The following is a 23,017-nucleotide window of genomic DNA, read 5'->3' as shown; positions in this document are numbered from 1 at the left end:
GTTCATCAGTATGCGGATGATACCCAGCTCTACCTCTCTTTTAAATCAGAACCAGTGAGGGCGGTGAAGGTCCTGTGTGAGTGTCTGGAGGCGGTTGGAGGATGGATGGCGGCTAACAGATTGAGGTTGAATCCTGACAAGACAGAAGTACTGTTTTTGGGGGACAGAAGGCGGGCAGGTGTGGAGGATTCCCTGGTCCTGAATGGGGTAATTGTGCCCCTGAAGGACCAGGTGCGCAGCCTGGGAGTCATTTTGGACTCACAGCTGTCCATGGAGGCACAGGTCAAATCTGTGTCCAGGGCAGCTGTTTACCAGCTCCATCTGGTACGTAGGCTGAGACCCTATCTGCCTGCGGACTGTCTCGCCAGAGTGGTGCATGCTCTGGTTATCTCCCGCTTGGACTACTGCAATGCACTCTACGTGGGGCTACCTTTGAAGGTGACTCGGAAACTACAACTAATCCAGAATGCGGCAGCTAGACTGGTGACTGGGGGCGGCCGCCGAGACCATTTAACACTGGTCTTGAAAGACCTACATTGGCTCCCAGTACGTTTCTGAGCACAATTCAAAGTGTTGGTGCTGACCTCTAAAGCCCTAAACGGCCTCGGTCCAGTATACCTGAAGGAGCGTCTCCACCCCCATCATTCTGCCTGGACGCTGAGGTCCAATGCCAAGGGCCTTCTGGCGGTTCCCTCATTGCGAGAAGCAAAGCTACAGGGAACCAGGCAGAGGGCCTTCTCGGTAGTGGCGCCCGCCCTGTGGAACGCCCTTCCAGCAGATGTCAAAGCGATAAACAACTACCTGACATTCAGAAGACATCTTAAGGTAGCCCTGTTCAGGGAAGTTTTTAACGTGTGATATTTTACTGTATTTTTGGTTTTTATGGAAGCCGCCCAGAGTGGCTGGGGAGGCCCAGCCAGATGGGCGGGGTATAAATAATAAATTATTATTATTATTATTATTATTATTATTATTATTATTATTTAAAAACCAGCAGCACTTGACAGACTCTCTCCAAACCTCCTTGCTCAAACTCCAACTCTCCACAGGCCTCAGTGGCTGATGGCTCCAGGGATTGCACTTGTAAGGCTCGTGGGACTTGTTGTAAACATAGGTGCTGTTTTTGCCACATTTTTGCCCTTTCAGTATTCTTTTTAGGGCTGTTTTTGACATTTTTCTAGTCACTTCTGGGTTTTCTAGTCACTTTTGGGCAATGCACATGCGCACAGCTGCACACATATTCAACACATGTACAATGGTTGTTGCTTCTATTAAAATGGTGATGGCATTGGAGATGAAGGGACCGGGGATAAGAGAAAGTGTTGCACTTTGCCAGTGGCACTGTGGGCAACAGGAGCAATAAAACAGCACAAGCCACACTGCAAATTCTAGCACTTCTCCAGCAAGCAAATGCAGTCGACGATCTGTTTAGGTGTATCCAGTTGATGCGTGACCCCCGACATGTGGGTCCTTTTGGACCCAGAAGTGGGATGAATGGGGGAGTAACGGGGGCAGGGTGTAACAGGGCAAGCTTATGCACACTCCATCCCCATGCAAAATGGTCGTGCCTGTACTACAAAAATGTCATTCCATGCAAAGATGTGCGGTTGGGGTGAATGAGAAGAGTGCACTTTTGATCCTATGGAGCCAATAACTACATATTTATCATGCATTAGAAAAGAAAGCTCTCCAGACACATCTCATTTCTAGTATTGAAAATCAGGCAAGTCCTCTATGGTAACATCTCCAAGAATTGTAGGGAATCCTCCCCCCCCCCCAAAAAAACCCCACAGATAACGCAGCAGTTTAAGCACAACGGCAATGCAAGTTACCTGAGGAAGCAGAGCCTTCGGTAAGGCACAGAAAAGGCTGCTGGCCGATGCAGAATATCCCTGCTTCACTTACACTTCAGAATCCCAGCTTCCAGCAGCAGCCAGCACTGCAATCTTCTGAGGAAGAATACAAAATGCAGAGCCGTTAGTGGGTGGACCATCCACAGGTCATTTTCTCCAGGCTTCTCATAGCTGCAAGTTATGCTGCGTTTCTGGTATGCATACTGTTAGCTGCCTTAGGTGCCCACCTGTGAAAAGGCAAGGTATAAATTAAAATAAGTTTAGGAAAACGCCATGCATAAAGTTGCAAAAGCCAGAGCTGTAGCTGGAGGGGGGCTAGCCAGGATTTTTGCTCTGGGTGAAGCCTCCAGGGTGGGGTGCCATTGAGGCTCCCAGCCTGTGTGTGTGTGTGTGTGTGCGCGCGCACACACACACACACACACACACACAAATGTGCATGGGAGGGTGTGCCAAACTGGGTCTTTGACCTGGGTGAAATAATGCCTAGTTTTGCCTTTGCATAATCTAAGCACCTTGGATTGCTGCTAACAGTGCAGGACTCTGTGCAGACAGTGATTTAGGCACTAGATCACCAAATGACTCGGTGACAAGGAAGGTGGTTTGGATGGCCAAAGGGGGCTGCAGGCGCAACCCTCTCACTCCCACCGTCTCTTTCCCCTGAGTAGTTTGCTCCCAGCTGGGGGAAAGTGCCTGGAGGCAGAGTCTGTGGGCAGGGATGTTGGCAAGCACTTCAGAGAACTTGGGAAGGGAGCTGCCAGGAGAGCCTCTCACACCTTTTCCTTGCTCAACTGCCGCACAACAACCCTGCAGTGCTGCCAGGGTTGCTCTCTGGCAACTGCTGCCACCACCACCCTTTTTGGTCACCTACAGCCCCAGAAGCAAGGAAGGAAACGGGGGGGATATTTAAAGTGCAGTCAAACCAACAATTCATGTTTTGCTAGATAGGCACAGGATCAGAGCTGAAACTCAGTTTTCCTGTAGTCTTGCCAGAGAGAACTCTGTGAGAGACGCTCCCACTGTGCCGACATGGGGAGGGCAGAGCTACAGATATTCTCCCACCTGCCTCTTTTCACCATGCCAGCAATGTGAGAACATCAATTTTAAGCTAGACTTAAGTATGTATTTGTAACTGAATTACCATGTTAAGCCTGCCTGAACAAAGCTTCTGTATCTGTTACTCTTCAACAAGTATTCTGAGTGAGTGAATGTTATCTTTACCTTTTACAAGACTGTTTGTGTGATTATTGTTTTAAGGGAGAGAAAGGGGTGAAATACCAACAGAATCTGGTCTGCCTTAAAGCTTCCTGCATTACTTAGACTAAAAGGCTAAAACTAGCCTATCTAGGGCACTCTGCTGATCTCACAAATGTGAGGAAGGAAGGATAATACGTAAAAAATATATCATCTTCTAGCACCTTTTCCCATCCCAATATAAACTGGGAATGTACGGTTAGTTCTTCAGATCCTGGGATCTTGGACCAGTGCCCTCATGCCTCCAGCCAATCCCTTGCCAAGTGGCAGAGCGAAAAGCCAGCTCCCCAGCCCTCAGCTTCTCTCCCAGAGCAGGGCAAAGGTCTGGCTTTACCCAGCCTGGCCTCAGGCTTCCAGCAGTGCGGAGCCCAAAGGGATCTGGGCACATGGGGATTTCTGAAACGGAGGTTGCCAACTGCACACACCTCAGTGGTCACATGGTGAAACTTTATTAGAAATAAGGGGGGGGGGCAACAGGCCAAACAGAACACAGAATGCTGTGGCTCTGGAACTAGACTAACCTCTGCCTCTTTCTAGTCCCTAACACAAATCTGTATACAGTGGTACCTCTGGTTACATACTTAATTCGTTCTGGAGGTCTGTTCTTAACCTGAAACTGTTCTTAAGCTGAAGCACCACTTTAGCTAATGGGGCCTCCTGCTGCTGCTGTGCCGTCGCTGCACGATATCTGTTCTCATCCTGAAGAAAGTTCTTAACTCGAGGTATTATTTTTGGGTTAGTGGAGTTTGTAACCTGAAGCATATGTAACCTAAAGTGTATATAACCCGAGGTACCACTGTAAATGTATAAAGCGCCTCTGGGAAAAATTAAGATGCACCCTGTAAGCAAAGTAAAACATATAATTATAAAAAGAGGGACGGAAAAGAGAATTTGGGTCTGGTATGAAAGATTCAGGATCACTGGGCCACCTGCTAACCATTGTGGGCTGTGGCCATGAGCAATTCCCAGAGAGAGCAGCAGCTATGTAAGATACCTGGCAGTCAGAGGACCCTGCTCCAGTGCATAGCACCCTGCCGCTTCCCCTGATTAGCAACCTGCTATGCAAAACAGTAAAAATGGCAGAATTTTAAAAATAGAAGAAAAATCATGCAAGACAACTCATTTTGCATTTATATTGGATGTGAAATTCAGACACTGGACACAGATTTGATTTTTTTATACATATAGAGTTCATATGCTCATATCTTCTTCTTTGGCGATCACTCGTAGCTGAGTAAGATTGTCTTCCATAAACATGGTTTTAACAGTGAGTCCGTAAGTGACTGTGGAGGCCAATTCTGGATCCACATGTCCTTCCACAGTGGGGACATTGGTTCCTGGGCAGGAGTTGATCATAGTGTGGATTTGCCAAGTGTGCCTTCCTCTTAGCACATTTCTCCCTTGTGTTCTGAGTTCGAGTGTCTTCAAAGTCCATGATACCTTTGGTAAAAGCAGTTCTCCAACTGGAGCGCTCACAGGCCAGTGTTTCCCAGTTGTCGGTGTTTATACTACATTTTTTTAGATTTGCCTTGAGACAGTTGACCACCAGCATTACGCTTTCCATTTTTAAGTTCGGAATAGAGTAGTTGCTTTGGAAGATGATAATCAGCATAGCTGTCAACTTTTCCCTTTTCTTGCGATGAATCCTATTCGGAGTAAGGGAATTTCCCTTTAAAAAAGGGAAACGTTGACAGCTATGATAATCAGGCATCCGCACAACATGACCAGTCCAACGAAGTTGATGTTGAAGAATCATTGCTTCAACACTGGTGATCTTTGCTTCTTCCAGTACACCAATATCAGTTCGCCTGTCTTCCCAAGTGATGTGTAAAATTTTTCGGAGACACTGTTGATGGAATCTTTCGAGGAGTTGGAGATGGCGTTTATAAGTGGTCCATGTTTCACAAGCATACAGTAAGGTTGGTAGTACAATAGCTTTGTAAACAAGCCTTTTGGTTTCCCTGTGAATGTCCCGGTCCTCAAACACTTTGCACTTCAATTGGGAGAAAGCTGAACTTGCAGAGCTCAGGTGATGCTGGATTTCGGCATCAGTGTTGGCCCTTGTGGAAAGATAACTGCCAAGGTAGGAGAAGTGATCAACATTTTCCAACTTTACACCACTGAGTTGGATTTGTGGTGCTGCAGAGGGGTTATTTTGTGCTTGTTGGTGCAGCAATTTGGTTTTTTGGATGCTGAGCGACAGACCAAGCTTTTCATAAGCTTCTGTGAAGATATTTAGGATATAGCATGAGACTGGGGTGTCCTTCCTAGGAAAGCTTATATTGATTGACCTTTCCAACACTTGCGAAGGAAAAGTGGAAAGAAACTAACTGGAAACCCCCAGATGAAGAGTAACACTCCCAAATGTGCTTCTCCTTCATGCCAGCAATCTGGTGGAAAAAAACAACTATATTTTTGGGTCCTATTTGAATATTGCCTTTTAAAAACCTTAAGACTAAACTAGCAGAACATGCTCTGTATGGTACTGATCTCATTATGGCTGTTTGGGACCTTCCAATTATGGAAGAACGGGCAAGTCTACCTCCTGGTGGGGACATGTCATTCATTTTTTTTACTATTAATTATTAAATGTTGTTATTATTATTATTATTATTATTATTATTATTATTATTATTATACTATTACATGATGAGAAGGTGTAGGAAAATGCAGGCAGGACCGGCTTTGGTCTGTGTGGGCTTGAGGGCCAGCCCTTTCTCCTCCTCCCCGTAGTCTTCCTCATGCTTGCTCATATGGCGCCTTCCTATAAAGGCAGCAAAGGGCGGAAGGCAGATCAGGATCTATGCAGGTAGAACCTCAGGATGATTTGCATATAGCCACAGATTTCCACTTCCCAATTGTTTAGCCACAACACAAAGGCATTCCATCATCACCAGTCCATCCCCAATCCACTTGGGCAGCTGAAGCTAAGAAGCCTCAGGAGAAAGCCAGAAATCAAGTTTCCTGAGAATGAACCCTGAGCTCAGCGTTGGTACTACTGAGAACAAATTTCTGAATGGAGTAGGTTTGTAAGCAGAAGCCTTACAGGGCTTCTTCAGCCTGTAATCTCCATCTTGGAATTGTGTCTACAAGTTTTAACTCATGGCTCCCCAGTCTGTTGTTGTTGTTGTTGTTGTTGTTGTTGTTGTTGTTCTTCTTCTTCTTCTTCTTCTTCTTCTTCTTCTTCTTCTTCTTCTTCTTCTTCCTCTTCTTCTTCTTCTTCTTCTTCTTCTTCTTGCCTGATGGAGAGTTCTGGAGAACTCAGAAGCTTGATACACTTTGGTGACCTTTTCGTTGGTAAAGTGTTGCCCAATGTGGATCTGGGACTTGTTTTCTTATAAGCCAACATGGCTACTTTTCTTTTTATGGACTGAGTACATGCTCAGAGGTGGCCTGTCCTGATCCCTCCTTTTAAGTGTACATCTCTCGCCCTTCTCTTTTGCCCTGCTCCAAATGATTGTGTTGCATCTGGTTCTGCCAAATGGACCTCAGAGTCCTAGTACAAACCACAACAAAGCAGATCTCACAAGCCAGTTTAAGCTCCAAGTTGCTTGAGCGATATGCATGAATCTCCCACACCCCATTTTGTCCTTACAATGACCCTGTGAGAAAGGTTAGCCATCTGTCATGGCTTAGTTGAGATTCTTGCATTGCAAATGGTTGGACTAGATGACCCTCAGGGTCCCTTTCCAATGTTATAGTTCTATGATTCTATGGCAGGTCTCCCAGTGAGTTTCAGGGCTGAGTGGGGATTTGAACCTGGATCTCCTCAGTCCTAGCCCAACACTCTTACCACTACACCACACTGCCGCCATACCTCCTTTCCTTGTGCCTCTCTACAGCCTCATTCTCCCCCTTGCATTGGCTCCAACCCATCCTCTGTCTGAGGCTCCCACCCCAATTTCCCAAGCTTATCCACGTCTTTTCCAATTGCTGTTTGTTCTCCCCAATAACGTTTCTTGTTTGCTTCTGGGGGCATCACAAGCTGCTTTCAGGTCTGAACCTCCCCGCCTCTGCCAAGCCCAATGCTAAGGCGCAAATGGCTCTCCTGCTGCTGTAGAACAGACCTTTCCTGGTAAGATCTTATTTCAGGTAAGGCATATTTTCCTCCTGCCTGCCCCAAGTTTAAGACAGCAAATTAGTTCAATTAACTTTCTATGGAGAGAGTACAGTATCATAGAAAGTCCAACTTAGCTCTTTTGGAAAAGAATGTCATTTGCTTCTTTTTTATTCTAGAAAGCTCCAAAATAAAGTGTGAAGACATAAAGAGAGAGGATATTATTATTATTATTATTATTATTATTATTATTATTATTATTATTTCCACAGTCTCTTAGCAAGAACATCAGCTGCTTTCTTGTCCTTTAAAAAATCTGGATGTGTTACATTTTTAATTATTAACTGCTAACAGCCTTTAAGGAAAGTAGACTGAAATAAATAAAAATCAGTCAGGCAGGGAGAAATGGTAAGGTTTTTCCATGCTCTTCAATTAAATGACAAAAGAAAAACCATGGAGGCTTATGCTTGGCTATGCAGGAACTGGTCAAAATTAACAGGGCTTCTAAGAATTTGGTTATTATGCATAAAGTTGCTTGGGGTTTGTTCACTCCGAGATATCAAACCTGGTTAAGGACTCTCTGTAGCAGAAATTCAGTACCCACATCCAATGCAACTCCATTGCTAAGGTTGTGTGTATGTGTGCGTTTGTGTGTGTGTGAGAGAGAGAGAGAGAGAGAGAGAGAGAGGGAAGCTTTCCTCAGGCCTTTTTTAAATAGCATAATTTAGGCTGAAGCAAACCAGGACAGTTGCAAGCAACATAACTCATTCTCGCATGCTGATTTCAGCACAGCCAGAGCCTGTTATGGCTGCGTATATCCAACAGCCCAGGTGGGGAGGGGAGGGTTAATAACCTAAGTGAGGACACCTGTTTCTTCCAATCTTTAAAAATTACAAATTCAGTTATTGTTAAATGTGTGGGACTAAAATAGGGGAAGGGCCATTTTTAATTTGACTGACACTCCTTAGAGACATGGTTCCTGTGAAAACAACAAAAAATATTACCACTTGCTCTTGGTTTTGGGAAGGGGCATTACCAGAGGGGCCCAATCCACTGGAAAGTTCTCCAGCAGAGAGCCATGTGGTGGAGTGGGTAGCAGTGGCGTAGCGTGGGTTGTCAGCACCCGGGGCAAGGCAAGTAATTTGCGCCCCCTAACCCGTGGATTTGCGCCCCCTAACCCTAACCCCCAGATGTTGCGCCTGCTGCGGCTGCCCCCCCCTGCACCCCCCACGCTACGCCACTGCTTGTACCTGTTTTGGGCATAACCTCTGAGGATCATCTTGTCCAACCCCCTGCAATGCAGGAATCTCAGCTAAAGCATCCATGACAGATGGCCATCCAAACTCTGTGTAGAAACCTCAAAGGAAGGAGAGTCCATCCTCTGCTAAGGAGGACCATTCTACTGTTGAACTGCTCTGTCAGAAAGTTCTTTCTGATGTTTAGTCAGAATCTTTTTTCTTGTAACATGAATCCATTGGTTTAGGACCAGTTGTAGCTTGCAGCTTACACAGTGAAACCCTAGCCCTGTCTACATAGAACGTAGAGTGAATTCAGTGGGGCTATCTCCAACATAAGGGGGGTTAGGATGGCAGGCTTTCTGTACAAAGCCAAAAATCCTATCCTTTGCTCCACACACTGTTCCCTCTGGCCTCGCCCTCCACTAGGATGCGGTCCGTGAAACGTTGCAGAAGATGGAATGCAGCGCCCAGCTGAAAAAAGATTCCCACATGGATCTCAGTGACTTTTAGCATGTAAGTGGACTCCTCTCCAGTAAATCTGTGGTGAATCCCATTTTCGGTTTGCATTAGTGAAATCCAGCATAAAAGGACTGCAGTGAAGGGAATAAATGCAGAACAGGATATACCGTAGCTTCACCTTATCCTTTGACTCCTCTCCTCTCTCTCTCCCTGGAGAAATGAAGCAGTGACCCGACAAGGAGTAGCGAAGGATGGGCGTGTTTCGTCCCTGATCCGGATGAGATCAAGGCGCCGGCAACGGGAAGGAGGCGGGGGAGAAGCAGGAGCAGGCCAGCCGGGGCTGCTCCAGACCCCCCCCCATCTCTCCCATGGCCGCTGGAGGGGTCATGGAGGCACTGAGCCCGGGAGGCGGGTAGCCAGCCAGGGCGCACCTACCCAACCTCGCCGCGCGCCCAGGCGCGCTGCTCTCTCCAGCTTCCTCCCGGCCGGGCCAGCGGCTCCACCTCTTCCTTTGTCTCTTTGAGGCGCTTAATTCCCAGCAAGCGATTAGCAGGCTCGGATCGGATCCTGCTGCTGCTGCGCGGCCCTTTTCCCTCCACCAACGGCGCGCTGCGCCTTGGAGAGGTTCCCGCTTCATCGAGGGGGGCCGGCCAAACGGAGACGACGACCCCCCACTCCAACCAAGCCTCGATTGCTTGTCCCTTCCCTCTGGACTCGCGCCCCCCCCAGATGTTGCGCCCGGTGCGGCCGGCACCCCTGGCACCCCCCACACTACGCCACTGGTGGGTAGTGTTGGATGGGGACCGGAGAGGCCAGGACTCAAGTCATCGCTCATTCACAAAGCTCACTGGGGCAGTCACTACCTCACAGGGTTGCTGTGAGGATAAAAGGAGAAGGGAGAGAACCTTGTGGTGAGCTGTAACTGTAACAATAAAAAATAAAAAGCCCACTGAAATGAGTGGAAGGCACAATGCCTTTCAGCCAATAGTCCAGAAAGAAGGAGGACCTTGCAGCAGAAATCCATCGAGTGCAACAACTTCCTAGTCCTCATGGACACACATAAAAGCCTGAAAATCAAGTTTCTTCAAAATTCTTAGGAAATTTAAAAAAGAACATTTGGCTGATGCTTTAAGTTAGCTATGGAATGCTGCCATATATACAAACATATATAGAATGTTTGAAACTCCCATTGTTCTAGGCGCATTTTGCGACAAGGAATTTCATAGCGTGAGCAGTTTCTGAGCTCTGGACACAGTACTGCGCCTAAGATTACAGATTAAAACTGCAGAGTGGAAGGAAAGAAGGATCTTTTTCTGCCTCCCCCCTTCCAGCTACTCTCTGAAGACTGGAGAAGAGACCCTCTTAAGAATATCAGGGGGGTGGGCAGGGGAAGGACTAGACTATGTGAAAAATGAACATAAGATTTTAGCTGCAGTTCATTCATTTTCAGCTTTGAATTCTTGCTATAAAAAGTGCCTAGACATTCCATTGTTGGGCCATAACCAAGGTTTAAGGTGCCATTTAGAGCCTAGCTTTCATACCTCAGTTTCTAACGCTGAATGGTTCTGCTTTAAGATGAGCACACCCGCCCCATTTTCTTGCCTTAAAGATGGAGTAAGTATCATATGAATCCCCATACTTGCTTGCTTGCTTCCTAAAATAAGATTTTATTTAAGCTTTTTCATACTACAATAAGATAAAAGAAACTAATCTAAATAAAAACAAAAACAGAGAAAGAAAACTCAGGCTCCTGTCTCCAAGGTCGTTCTTAACCCTTGTCACCCACAGAAGGCCTGGAAGCCTCCCTTTCTTCTCTCACTCTTGGATGCCTTCCCTTCCCGGATTCTCATTCAGGCTCCTTCCACCAACCATCCACTACCTTCATGTGTCTATAATCCTTGGCCCCCAAAAGTGGCTCAGAGCAGAGGGCACCAAAGGGGAAAAGGGGGGGGGGGAGAAAAGAAGTTACATAAATGTCAGTTACATAAAAGAAATTATTCAAAATATTCACTCCAGGATGTTAAGCAATATTTCCCCAATGGCAGCAAGGGGTTTTCCTCTAATCAAACATATCAGCTTTGTCTCCAATAACTTCAACAACCATTTCTCTATATTATTAAACAATAATAAGCCTTTCCATCTTTGTCCACATCAGAGTCTCTACACCATGATCATGTTTTTATTATGCTAGCATTTTTCTTGTATTGTGTTGATGCCTGCCCGCCCAGGGACCCTAATGGTGAAGGGTAAGAACTCAATCGTTTAGTGGGCGAGGGAGGTGATTGAGGGTTTTTTTGTTCTTGTTTTTATTATGGTTTTTTAAAATCTTGTATTTTTGTGTTGTGAACCACCCTGAAATCTATGGATGGAGGGAGTTATACAGATTTATTTATTTATTTAATTATAGTGATACCTCTAGCTGTGGACTTAATCCATTTCGGGGTGCCGTTTGCACCCTGAAAAGTATGCAACTAGAGTGCCTCTTTCGCGCATGTGCGCAGTGAGATTGAGTGCTTTTGCGCATGCGCGAAGCGCACAGATCACTTCTGCGCATGTGCACGTGGCGTAAACACTTCCGGGTTTGCCGAGTTCATAAGCTGAAAGTCCATAACAAGAGTGGAACGCAACTAGAGGTACCACTGTATATTAAAATAATATACCATAGTTCATTTCTTGATATGTATTCCTTAATTTGCACCCAGTTTAACCCTCAGGGTCCATTCCAACTCTATAATTCTATGATCTGTTGTATTTGAGTGGTTTTCCATCCTATTTTTAAAAATTATCCCTTCCATTTATGCTTCTTCAATCTTTTTCCAATAAACGTGCCAGAGGTTTGATAGCTTTTTCTTAGCTCTATCGTTGCTAGCGCAGGATGTCTCTTAATCTCCTCTTAATCTCTCCATCCATGGCTTCATTCCACTCCATCATCACAATTCCACCATTTGACTGTTTAATATAACATGCTATGATTTTCAAATCAACATTCCATAACCTCTCCCATGCAGCTAATTCAATGTTATAACCTATATCCCTCGCCCTGTGTATCATCACTGATCGTCTTTTCTTTGCCATTCCAATAGTACGTAATTTGTACAATTTAGAAATCACTTTATCTTTATTTTCTATTAGATCTCTTTCAAATTGCGAGGTTAGGTTAGAAAAATCATTCTTTTATCGAACTTAATGAAACATTAAGTTGATGATACTGTAGCCAATCAGTTACTTGCTGTCCTAACTCTTCAAACCTCTTTAATTTTATATCTTGATCTACTTCTGTTAATAGGTATTTATATGTTGCCCAGTCATGTCTTTCAAGTGGCGAAAGCCACCACGGTGTCTTCATTTCCCACAGATATGTGACTTTTATATCTAAATTACTTCTTATTCTTCTTGCCAAGACCTCTAAAACCAATATAAAAAGTAACAGTGATAAAGGACAGCCCTGTCTTGTCCCTTTTGATATTATACATTTTTCTAAAGTTATATTATTTACAATCAAACTTGCATATTGGTTAGAATATATGGCTTTATTGCCTTTTATAAAAGTCTCCCCAAAGTCAATCATCTCTAGTGTTTTGATCATAAAAGTCCACAAAACATTATCAAAAGCCTTCTCTACATCTAAAGTCATCAGTACTGCTTGTTTCTTGTTTCCTACTTCCAGGTATTCAATTATATTTCTTACATTTTCCTTCATCTCTGTACCCTGCAAAGATCCAGTTTAGTCTTGATGTATTAAGTCCTTTAATATTAATTTCAGCTGATTTGCCAATACTGCTAAAAATAATTTACAATAGTTATTTAGCAAGGTGACTGGCCTATAATTTTTCACTAACACTAAATCAGTCTCTTGTTTCAGAATCAACATAATGTAGGCATTTCCCAAAGATTCCGGTAATTCTCCCAATGACCAAAACAAGAAGGTGCTACTGGGCATTTATTTATTTATTTATCTCATTATTTAGCGAAGCATTCAGCAACACAGACCAAGAGTTTTATACAGACTGCCTTTTTTTTGCAGCCAATAAGGCTTTGTACTCTTTTTTTATTTTGAAATGGGTTGGAGGTAAATGTCCAACAATGTATTTGCAAGACTGAATGTTCTTGATCTTATTTACAATTCCCGACTCCACTTTAAGATGTTCACAGTGTTATCAAAACATATTCCTTTCCCACAGAGGAAGTATGAAGTGGCAAAATTACTTTCAATTTCAAGGCTACACTTTCATTGAGAATTACAAATAAAGAAAATAAAAATTATTAGCACTCAGAACTCCCTTGTTCATTTAAAACTTTCTTGGCTCAAACAATTAGTGCATGCTTTTTGTTCTGCCTCCAGCCCTTCTATGATTGACTTCCCTTCCCTTCTTCTTAAAGCCAGTAAGTAGCTCACACACTGAATGTAAATTTCCACCAGCAGACAGAGAAACCTCTTTTAGTTGTAAATTATAACTATCTCAGAGATTATTTTAAAAGGGGGGCTTATGCAGATCCCATGCCCATTAGGGCTCTTAGGTGGCTTTTGGGTACGATGTAGAGTCCTCCGCTCATAAGTTGCTCACACCTGTGAAGGTTTCCAGGAGCTGACAGTCTCCCAATGCAGAAAACAGCTTTTTCAGAGCATTAGAGGTTAATCCCCTGTGCACTCTTATCTCCAGAGTGAATTCAATAGTCAAGATTTACACCTGGCTATTATCAATTGCCACGTAATTATCTCTGTCGGCAGCCTGCTGGCAAAGGATGTACAGTGGTACCTTGCTTCTCAAACGCCTTGGTATTCAAACACCTTGGTTCCCAAACACTGAAAACCTGGAAATAAGCGTTCTGTTTTTCGGAAGCCAAACATCCGATGCGGTTGTCGGCTATTGTTTCTGAGGTGCCTGCGCCAATCAGAAGCTGTGCCTTGGTTTTTGAACATTTCAGAAGTCAAACAGACTTCTGGAACGGATTAAGTTCGAGAACCAAGGTACCACTGTATTTGGCACTTTTGGTTTTGCTATTTATTTTGTATTTTTGTTTTTGAGGCTTTTTTGGTTAATTTGTTTTTGTGACTGTGTGGAACCCAGTTCAGCTACTGATTGATTGATTGATTGATTGATTGTGTGAATGTGGAAATGGATAAAAGCCCCCCATGCAAACAATGACTATCACCAGTGTAGGTAAGGAAAAAAATTAATTTCAATTTTTATCATCTCCAATACTGTCTTATTTATTTTATAGTACAGTACATTGATTATTGCTTTAATTTATGGATCAATGGTCCCGTTAGATAGTAAAATTCAAGTTAGTTTGCTGTTTTAGGGGTTGTTTTTAAGAGTTTGGAATGAATTAATCCATTTTGCATTACTTTCTATGGGAAAATGTGCCTTGGTTTTCGAACAGACTTTCAGAACGGATTAAGTTTGAGAACCAAAGTAACACTGTACAATCCACCATGTTTATCTTCTTGAAGTGAACCCCAATGCTTCTTTCTATAAAAATCATAGTTCACACAAATGCATAATACAGTGCTACCCCACAAGACGAACGCCTCGGAAGACGAAAAACTCGCTAGACGAAGGAGTTTTTCGTTTTCTTAGCCGCTTCGCAAGACGCATTTCCCTATGGGCTTGCTTCGCAAAACAAAGCTTACCCTGCAAGCTTCGGGGATAGCGGGGAAGCGCAGCGCGTCTTCCCCGCTGTCCCTGGACCTCTTTTGAAGCAAGGGGCGGCGGGGAGAAGATTGCTTCTCCCCGTTGCCAGCCCCGCGCGCGCCTTCCCCTCTGTCCCCGGACCCCTTTTGAACCAAGGGGCGGCAACGGGGAGAAGCGATCTTCTCCCCTCCGCCCCTTGCTTCAAAAGAGGGGACAGAGGGGAAGGCGCGCACGCCTTCCCCTCTGTCCCCAGAGATTGCGGGGCAGGCAACGGGGAGAAGCCATCTTCTCCCCGCTGCCCCTTGCTTTAAAACAGGTCCGGGGACAGAGGGGAAGGCGCGCGGCGCTTCCCCTCTGTCCCCGGACGGTCTCCATAGGAACACATTGATTGATTTTCAATGCATTCCTATGGGAAACCGTGCTTCGCAAGACGAAAAACTCGCAAGAAGAAAAAACTTGTGGAACGAATTAATTTTGTCTTGCGAGGCACCACTGTATATAAAGGTAAAGGGACCCCTGACCATTAAGTCCAGTCGCGAACGACTCTGGGGTTGCGGCGCTCATCTTGCTTTACAGGCCGAGGGAGCCGGCATTTGTCCGCTTCCGCAGACAGTTTTTCCGGGTCATGTGGCCAGCATGACTTAAGCCGCTTCCGGCGAAACCAGAGCAGCACATGGAAACACCGTTTACCTTTCCGTTGGAGTGGTACCTATTTATCTATTTGCACTGTGTGGTTGGCAGGAGCAGGGACCGAGCAATGGGAGCTCACCCCGTTGCGGGGATTCGAACCGCTGACCTTTTGATTGACAAGCCCAATCGGCACAGTGGTTTAACCCACAGCGCCACCCGCGACATTATATATACTTACTGCTAACTTTTGTCATCCACAGTCTTCCCAATTAGTCCACAAAGAAGTAACTAACCTAGGAATTCTTTTTACTAGCCTACGTACTATGCATACCTGTCTAATGAGTCACTATGACTCACCAATGGCCCAAAAGAGGCAAAGGGAAGGAACCAACTATTTCCCACTTTACAGAAGCGTCCTTGCTTGGTTGCCTGGAGAGTAACATTGCAAGCCTGACTGATTATTTACAAACTTGTCTTAATATAATTAAATGCTTTTACACTATGCAGAGTGGATACAAGACCAGCGCCACAGGGCTTTTCCAACCTCCCAAGTACAAACAGCAAGAGGCACTTCCCATCTGAATGAAGATTCAACCCCATCCCAGCTTCAGCCCCAGTTCCAGCTGGCTCCCCGCTTCCCCCCTCCTTCATAGCTGCCAATAGCTTGTTTGGCTTAGTGCCATCTGCGGAGAGAGAAAGCACAACCCTGCCCTGGCACAGCCTCTTGCCTGCACACACGCAGTTTCACTGCTGACTCTTGAAGCATCCAGTAGCAGATTTGCTTGAGCTGTGTCAGGGCTCACCCCCGTCTGCATGGGAGCTGAAGGCCTGGAGAGAAGAGGCCGAAGCAGGTCTCTTGACGGTTAACATGTTTGTTGGAGCAGGCCTGTCTGGAAGCAGCTGGCAGGATCTGCTGCTGTTGTTTTAACCAACAACAGAAACAGGAAGCCTTCAGATCTTGGATGTTTCACAGTTTGCAATTTTGTATTTAGCATTAGCTGTTTTATTGATTTTATGTTGCTGTCAGCTGCTTTGGGTTCATTTTGATAGAGGTCTCATCTGTATTCCACCCTCAGAGATCTGAGTTCCCTGGGAAGAGGGGCTGACTGCCGGGGAATGGGCACCTCGACAAACCTCTCAGCACACTCACCAAACTACACTTCCCAGGATTCTCTGGGAGAAGCTTGAACTGCTTAAAATGGTATGATACTGCTTTAAATGTACAGTGCAGATTGGGCCAAAGAGAAGTGGGCTATAACTTCGTACAAAAGAAAACAACAACAGCAATTCAACTGGTCCAGTTTAAAGTGACTTACTTCAGGGGACAGCAAGTGACTCGTTTCCCCAGCTTTGGCCTCTACTGTCTCTCAGCACACTGACCCAGTAAAGAAGCAGCAGACCTGGCTTGGATCAACGTTAAGAGTGGATCAAGCAAATGTTACACAGCCTATTTTTCACCTGGGTGATATACCAGTGTCAGGGCTGCACCAACGTCAGTTTAACCTCATGTTACACTGCTCCTTCTGACTACACTAATATTTTATCCAGGTGGGAAACTAGATTGGCTTCTGGAAGCTCATGACCAAGACTTCTAAAGAGAGGCTTTTGTAAAGGTGTTTTGAGGGGGAGCCCAGAGTCCTGCCTCATAGTGTACATAGGACCAAGAGACATGGAGGGCTATCATTAGAGAAAACATCAGAGTCCATCCAAAGGCGTTAGAAGAAATTTTAAAAATCTGGAGAAATTGCAGGTTAGTAAAACTAAAATGTTAGTGGAAAATATGAAGGATAGCAAGAAAAAAGAATTAGAGGGGGAAAGCAGGATTATTAATCAAGAAAAACATAAAATATATAGGGATATGGTTAACAGCAAGAAATATAAATTTCACAATGTAACAGAGAAGTTGTCTTATAAAGCCCCCTGACCACATGTGGGTACAAATGATACTACCAGACACAGTCTTTTGTGTATAGCAATGGACTATGAAAGTCTGGGCAGGAAGCTGAAGGGCTGTGGGGCACAGGTGGTTTTTTCCATCACTCCCTGTTGAAGGTTGTGGCCCAGGAACAGAGAGGAAAATAGTGGAAGCAAATCACTGGCTGTTGAGGTGGTGTTGTCAGGACATCTGCTAGGGTGGGTATTTTGGCCCACCCACTCATTAGACCCCAGTTCTATCTGGCTTGTATGTGCCCCATGTGACCTTCACTTAGAGCAGCAACTGGTTCAATATAACTTAAAACAAGTTCATATATAACACCACACAAAGTTGTACATAAAACTAACTTCGTGTACATCATACACCAAGAGAAAGAGAATGTTAGTCACTAACAATAGGTATGATGTTAATAATACTGTCTTAACTCACAAGGGTTTTTCGTGGAAGTATAGAAAAAGGATGAAGTGCAGATCTGGGCGTGGAATCCAGCTTCTCAAGAATCACAGCTTTTATTTTTAAAAAAGAAAAAGGAAGAGGTGGTTGTGGTTTGTAGCCTTTATTACTATGAAGATATGCTCAAATTGTGTGGGCAGTGAAAACTCAGAAGCCAGAGGGATGATTGTTGCAAAGCTGCTTGCTGCTCCCAATGTATAGCATGTAAGTTTTTGCAGATTGCATAATTTATAGAGGATGCAGAATCCAGTTTTTCAGGTTTGTTTTTTTAAAGGACAGTGTGCAAAAGCAGTATGTGACCACTGACACATGCGAAAATCAGAGAACACACACACACAAATAGCTTGCATAAATGTTATTGATTTGGCTAGAATGCTACAGCTTCACAGTGAACAACTTTTCCTGCCAGGAGTCAAAATACTAGTGGAGAGAATTAGGGGTGGACAAGCTGGTAATCGCAGGGAGCCTTGGGATAGAACAGGCTCAAATCTGCTTTTTAGGGCTATATTTTTTAGAACTAGAAACATTCCCTGTCTCAGACCATTCAAGTGAATCCAGTTCTAAAGAAGCACCAGAAACACTCTGATAGAGGCTGGATCAAAGAAGCGTTTCAGTTTAAAATGTTGTAAATTTAAACAGGGAAAACTGGTAGAGAAAAACGGGACTCCATGTCGCCATCTGGTGGCACAATGTTATATCGCACATACAACACATATAAATAGCTTTTTCTTTACCAGTCTAACTGAGTCCTTAGAGCTTCAGGATCCAGCAGTCACCAGTCCTTTGCCCTGTATTTCACTTAAAAAAATAAAACCCAAAACTGGAAAAGCAAGCAGGACCAAGCCAGGCTGGGGGGTGGGGTGGGCTGAGGGCAGATCACACTGTGCGCCCCCTTCCACTTTCATCCTTTCCCTGACCTGCCTCTGCTGCCACTCTTGCTCGGCTTACTTTTTGCTTGGTCAGGAGTTGCCACTGCTTTAGAACCACCATATTCTCTTTCCTCTATGTTTCCTTTTGCTGCTGCAGCAGCAGTTGCAGTATGACAAGGCTCCTTGCTACTGTCTCCTCCTTGGCTGCCGTGCAGATCACACTGTTCTAAGTGCTGCTTCTTTGATGCAAGTCCCAAAAAAACTAATTAAAAACGAAGGCTGAGCAATGGAGAACCAGTCACACTTCTCTGACAGCTGGAAGGTAGACATGGCATGAATACTAACAGTATAAGCCATTAAGCTCCTCTAACAGACCATCCTTTTTGCTCCCTGAAAAATATGCATGATGAAGAATTAACAATTCCCATCCCTGATCCAGATCACCCTTGAGAGATGACAAGCTGCTAGCACTGAAAGCTGCAGGAATGGCACACCTCCGGCCAGCAAATCCCCAGTGATGACTTACAAGTCTCCATCCCATACAAATACTGTCCCGACTCCTCCTGCCATGGCCCATTGCAGAGCCCTAGGGCTGCTTTCTCTGGATTTAGCTTTGCTGGAAGAATGAAGCTGCCTTTGCTCCTCCAGCTCTGTCACTGATAGCTGTTCTGGCGACAATAAGGCAGCTTGTTTGGATCCTCCAAGACACAAGCTTTCTGCTGTCCAAGGGAGCTCATAACACACACAGAAGGAGGCCTTGTTCCCTGCTTGCCCCTCCCAAAAGCTCATTCATCTCAAGACAGACAGCCCAGACACACCCACCCACTATACATCCCAAGGGCACTGGGAGAGATAAATGGGATCAATTCCTCCTCACTAAAGGAGATTAAAAACAGAAACAGAAAGCAAAGCAGGAAGAGATATATCCACAGACTGGGTAGGGATAGGATGGTAAAATGGGGAAGCTTGTGGTTAACACTGATAGCAGCAGGGGCAGGAGGCAGGCTTTTGGTGCCAGCATCCGGGTGGGACACATATGAAGCTGCTTCTTGAGAGTCAGGCCACCGGTCTACCCAGTCTAATATATAATCACCTCCATCTGGGCAGCTCTCCAAAGTCCAGCATGGGTCTTTCCCAGTCCTTTCTACTGGAGAGTGAACCTGAAATTATATGTATGCAAAATTTGCTCTACCATCAAATTATGGGCCTGTCCCAGACAGACCAATCTGATCCACAGGGCATAGCTGGCGGGAGAACTCTCTTTCACAGCAGACCCTCTGGAGTGAACAGAAGCCCCCGAGCACAGGGGGAGGACATGAGAGAGAGCCCTCCTTCCTTACAGCCCACACTCCTTGCGCAGTAGCACACCTTAGGAGCGCAGAGGGAAAGTATTGCAGTGAAGCAAGTGAACACGAGAAGAGACCAGCTGGAAAGTGCCAAAGGGCCTTCTAATCCACTATCCCGGCCTCACAGTGGCGAACTGGGTAGATAAAAAAAGGGGTGTAAATGTGGGGAACCTGACTGGGCCATTTCCCCACTTCATGCATTTGCTGCACTGAGACTCACATGTGCACTGGTGCAACACTCATGTTTCCCAATGCAATTCTAACATGTAGCGTTGCTGTTAGCGGCTTCGCTACATCCTTGTTGTAAGGAAGGGGTCAGCAAAGCTTTCCAGAAGGTCCCTCAGACCTTGTGGGGGGCCATGATTATGTATGTTGCCATGATTATGACCTGCATTTTTGGCAAAAACCCTTATTGGGACCAACCCCAATGTTGCCCAAATGCAATTTGGGAGGGGGGGTTGTTCCCTCATACACCCACGCTGCTTCTTTTGTGTTTTACGCGTTGGCAGTTATTATTTCTCTCATAAGGCGGGGTGGGGGGCTGAGGTAAGAGCGCTATTCCTGTCAGCCCTGGAGAGTGTGTGCGCATGTGTGGGTGAAGGTAAAAGCCGTTGGCCACACTAAGCCAGGCGGGCGCTGCTCAAGCAAAAATGTACTTTTCCCCGTGTGAGGGAAGACGAGGTGGCGGAAGCTATTTATCTTTCCATGGCTCACGCCGTGTGGCTAATGAGTGGCCTCCCCAGCAGAGCGCAGAACTGTCTCAGAGTGCAGCCGCCCAGGCGCTCCCGGCTTTCTCTGGCAGGGAGCACGCCGTCACAGACACTGATGGCCGTCGTTCCTGAGGCACCTCCGAGCCCCTGCCGCTGCAACTGCCCTTCCTGAGGTCAGTCGCCGGCAGTTCCATGGTGGAAATCCGAACTGTGGCTCCTTTTCCCTCTTCCCCACCCCCCACCCCGGAAGAAAAGATTGCTGCACACGCGCGATGGAGGGACAGACGGAGAAGGGGCCTGTCTCAAGCAGCCGCCCCCCCCCACTTTTGACCCCCAAGCCTGGCTGAGTCACAAAAACCATTGCGCACGTGCACTATGCTGGCTGCCTGGATTCCCAGACCGCCCGCAGGCTGGATCTAAAAGGCAATTGGGCCTGATCCGGCCCGCGGGCCTTAGTTTGCCGACCTATGTTGTAATGCAATAGGCTTTTCATGTACCAAAGTCTCCACTTGGGTAAATGGGGTGACAAACATTTAATAAGTACTTAAAAATTAAGCAACCTACAGAAGAAATACATGATGCCTGTGGGGCAGGCTCACATTTGGAAAAAGCAAAGCAGAAAGCAGGGAAGGGCAGGACAGAATGCTTTCAAAATGCCAAATTTGTGGAGCCAGTGTGGAAAAACTCAGGAGGAAAGATGAATCTTGATTCAGGTTTTGGAAAACAAGGAGGAGGAAGGTGAATGTCAAAGGGGAGTGCATTCCTAAAACATGGAGCTGCAAGAGAGAAGTTATGAGGAAACAGAAGAGTGAATAGGAAGACGTTCTGAGAAAAAACACCAGCGCTTTGGCTGCAGGCAGACAGTTGGGAGACACCCTGTTTTTACCTCACCACCGCCTCTGACAAACACATTTTGCATTTTTTTGAAATACAAAAATTTACCAAACGTATTTACCTAGAGCTGGCATGGAGGGTCAGCATGGCCAGGCATGTTCCAAAGAATCGCACCCCAGCAGGGCTCCCCTTAACATCCTGCAGCAGCCTTTGCCAACCAGGTGCCTTCCAACTGTTGTTGGAGTTGGCTGGGGTTCATGGGAACTGTAGTCTCTTAACACCACCTGGAGGGCACCAGGCTGCAAGGGCTTTCCTACAGTGAGGGTGTAGGTTCATTATGGAAGGGAGTGTGGGGCACAAGGGCCCTTCAAAACATTTGCCTTCTGAACGGTCTTTAACTGCTTGTCTCTAGCCTTACAGCTGCAACACAAACATTACGATAACCCAGGAAAATCAATGATTTGCACCCACTCACTTGCATGTGGCAAAAGGTGTGTTTGTCTCTGGCCACCTTCCAGTCACTTTCCTACAAACATTGTCCTGAAAAGGTTTGGAGAGGGGGCACCAGCAGTTTCCATAACACAAAAGGGAAAGAATCCCTGCACAAGCACCTCCTCTCCGGGGAAGAATGCGAAGATGCTAAAGATGGCATCTGAACTAATTCTCCAAATATTTCCAGTGTCCTTATCCAAGCCCTTGCATCTCTGCCGTAGCAAGCTGCTACTTTCACAGCGCTGTACTAGAGGGCAACTCAACACTCCCCACCCAAACTCTGGGGAATTGTGTCAAGAGCCAAGAGTGATGGCCAAAGACCACATCAGTAGCAAAGCAAAGCTCCACGAGGCTGCCTGGCAGACAGAGAGTCACACAAGCAGAAGGGGTCACTTAGTTTGATGTGCAGGTACAAAGCTTCCTCTGTGCACAGCAGCTGCTGGATTGGGGCACTTCGATTTCTGTGGCATCTTTCAAAGCAAACTAACAGGATGGATCCATCTCCCCAAAGCTTTAGCAAATTATTATATTTATATTATAGATATAGAGACCACACATACATGGCCCTTTAACATATTTTTTTAAACAGTTGCAAAACTGTTTTGTGGATTTGGGCTAGGGAGCTTTTTTTGGGGGGGGGGGACACATAACAGAGCCAACTTTTCCCCCATTCAAAAACTGAACCACTCTGGAAAGTTGCAAGACAGGTTCCTTGCTTTGATTGTTTGGGCTCTGCAATTGTTACATGGGTCTTTTAATCTTCAGCATCCTTTAAAAAAACAAGCGAGAATCTATTCTGAGAGATGCAGCCAAGGTTCAAATGAAGCCATTTTGCTACTAATTGCAACTGGCCCCCAAAGAGCGTGGGCAGGTTAACCTAGTCAGCTTCAGGTCCAGAACTTCCTTGCTCTTTTGAAGGAAACCAGTTGTTTCTTTAAAGCACCAAGGAACTAAAGATGCTGTCTAGTGTATGCATTTCAGCATCTTTATGCGGAAGTTAAGAAAATCCTCACCTACAATGCTAATATCAACAATGATATTACAGTTGATAAGATTAAGGCTGGGTACATACCATCTATTTTAAGTGCACCCCCCTCTCCACACACAGCAAAAGAGATTATTGGGAACTGCAAGCTCCAATTCACAGAGCTCCAGTTCCCAGCACCCTTGAACTACAGTTCCCATGATCCCCATGTTTCCTGACCCTGGGTATGTACACATTCACGTGCATAATAATCAGTGGCTTGAAATGC

The 23,017-nt window shown here is 45.5% G+C and overlaps 1 protein-coding gene across 2 annotated transcripts in view; it reads right to left on the bottom strand.

Annotated features, from left to right (window-relative positions):
• The window catches only part of S1PR2 (sphingosine-1-phosphate receptor 2), a 47,879-nt gene that overhangs the window by 6,402 nt on the left and 18,460 nt on the right, over positions 1-23,017 (bottom strand). Inside the window, exon 2 of one of the 2 annotated variants that reach the window (XM_053371618.1) lies at positions 1,833-1,949. The gene's annotated coding sequence lies outside the window, so the exon portion shown is untranslated. Of the gene's footprint in view, positions 1-1,832; positions 2,081-23,017 lie in introns of both variants that reach the window. The other variant, XM_053371617.1, reaches the window with a different exon arrangement.

This window comes from Podarcis raffonei, chromosome 17, assembly GCF_027172205.1.
Source record: "Podarcis raffonei isolate rPodRaf1 chromosome 17, rPodRaf1.pri, whole genome shotgun sequence".
NCBI lineage: Eukaryota > Metazoa > Chordata > Lepidosauria > Squamata > Lacertidae > Podarcis > Podarcis raffonei.
The sequence above is the reverse complement of the archived record's forward strand: the minus strand, read 5'-3'. Positions and strand labels throughout refer to the sequence as shown.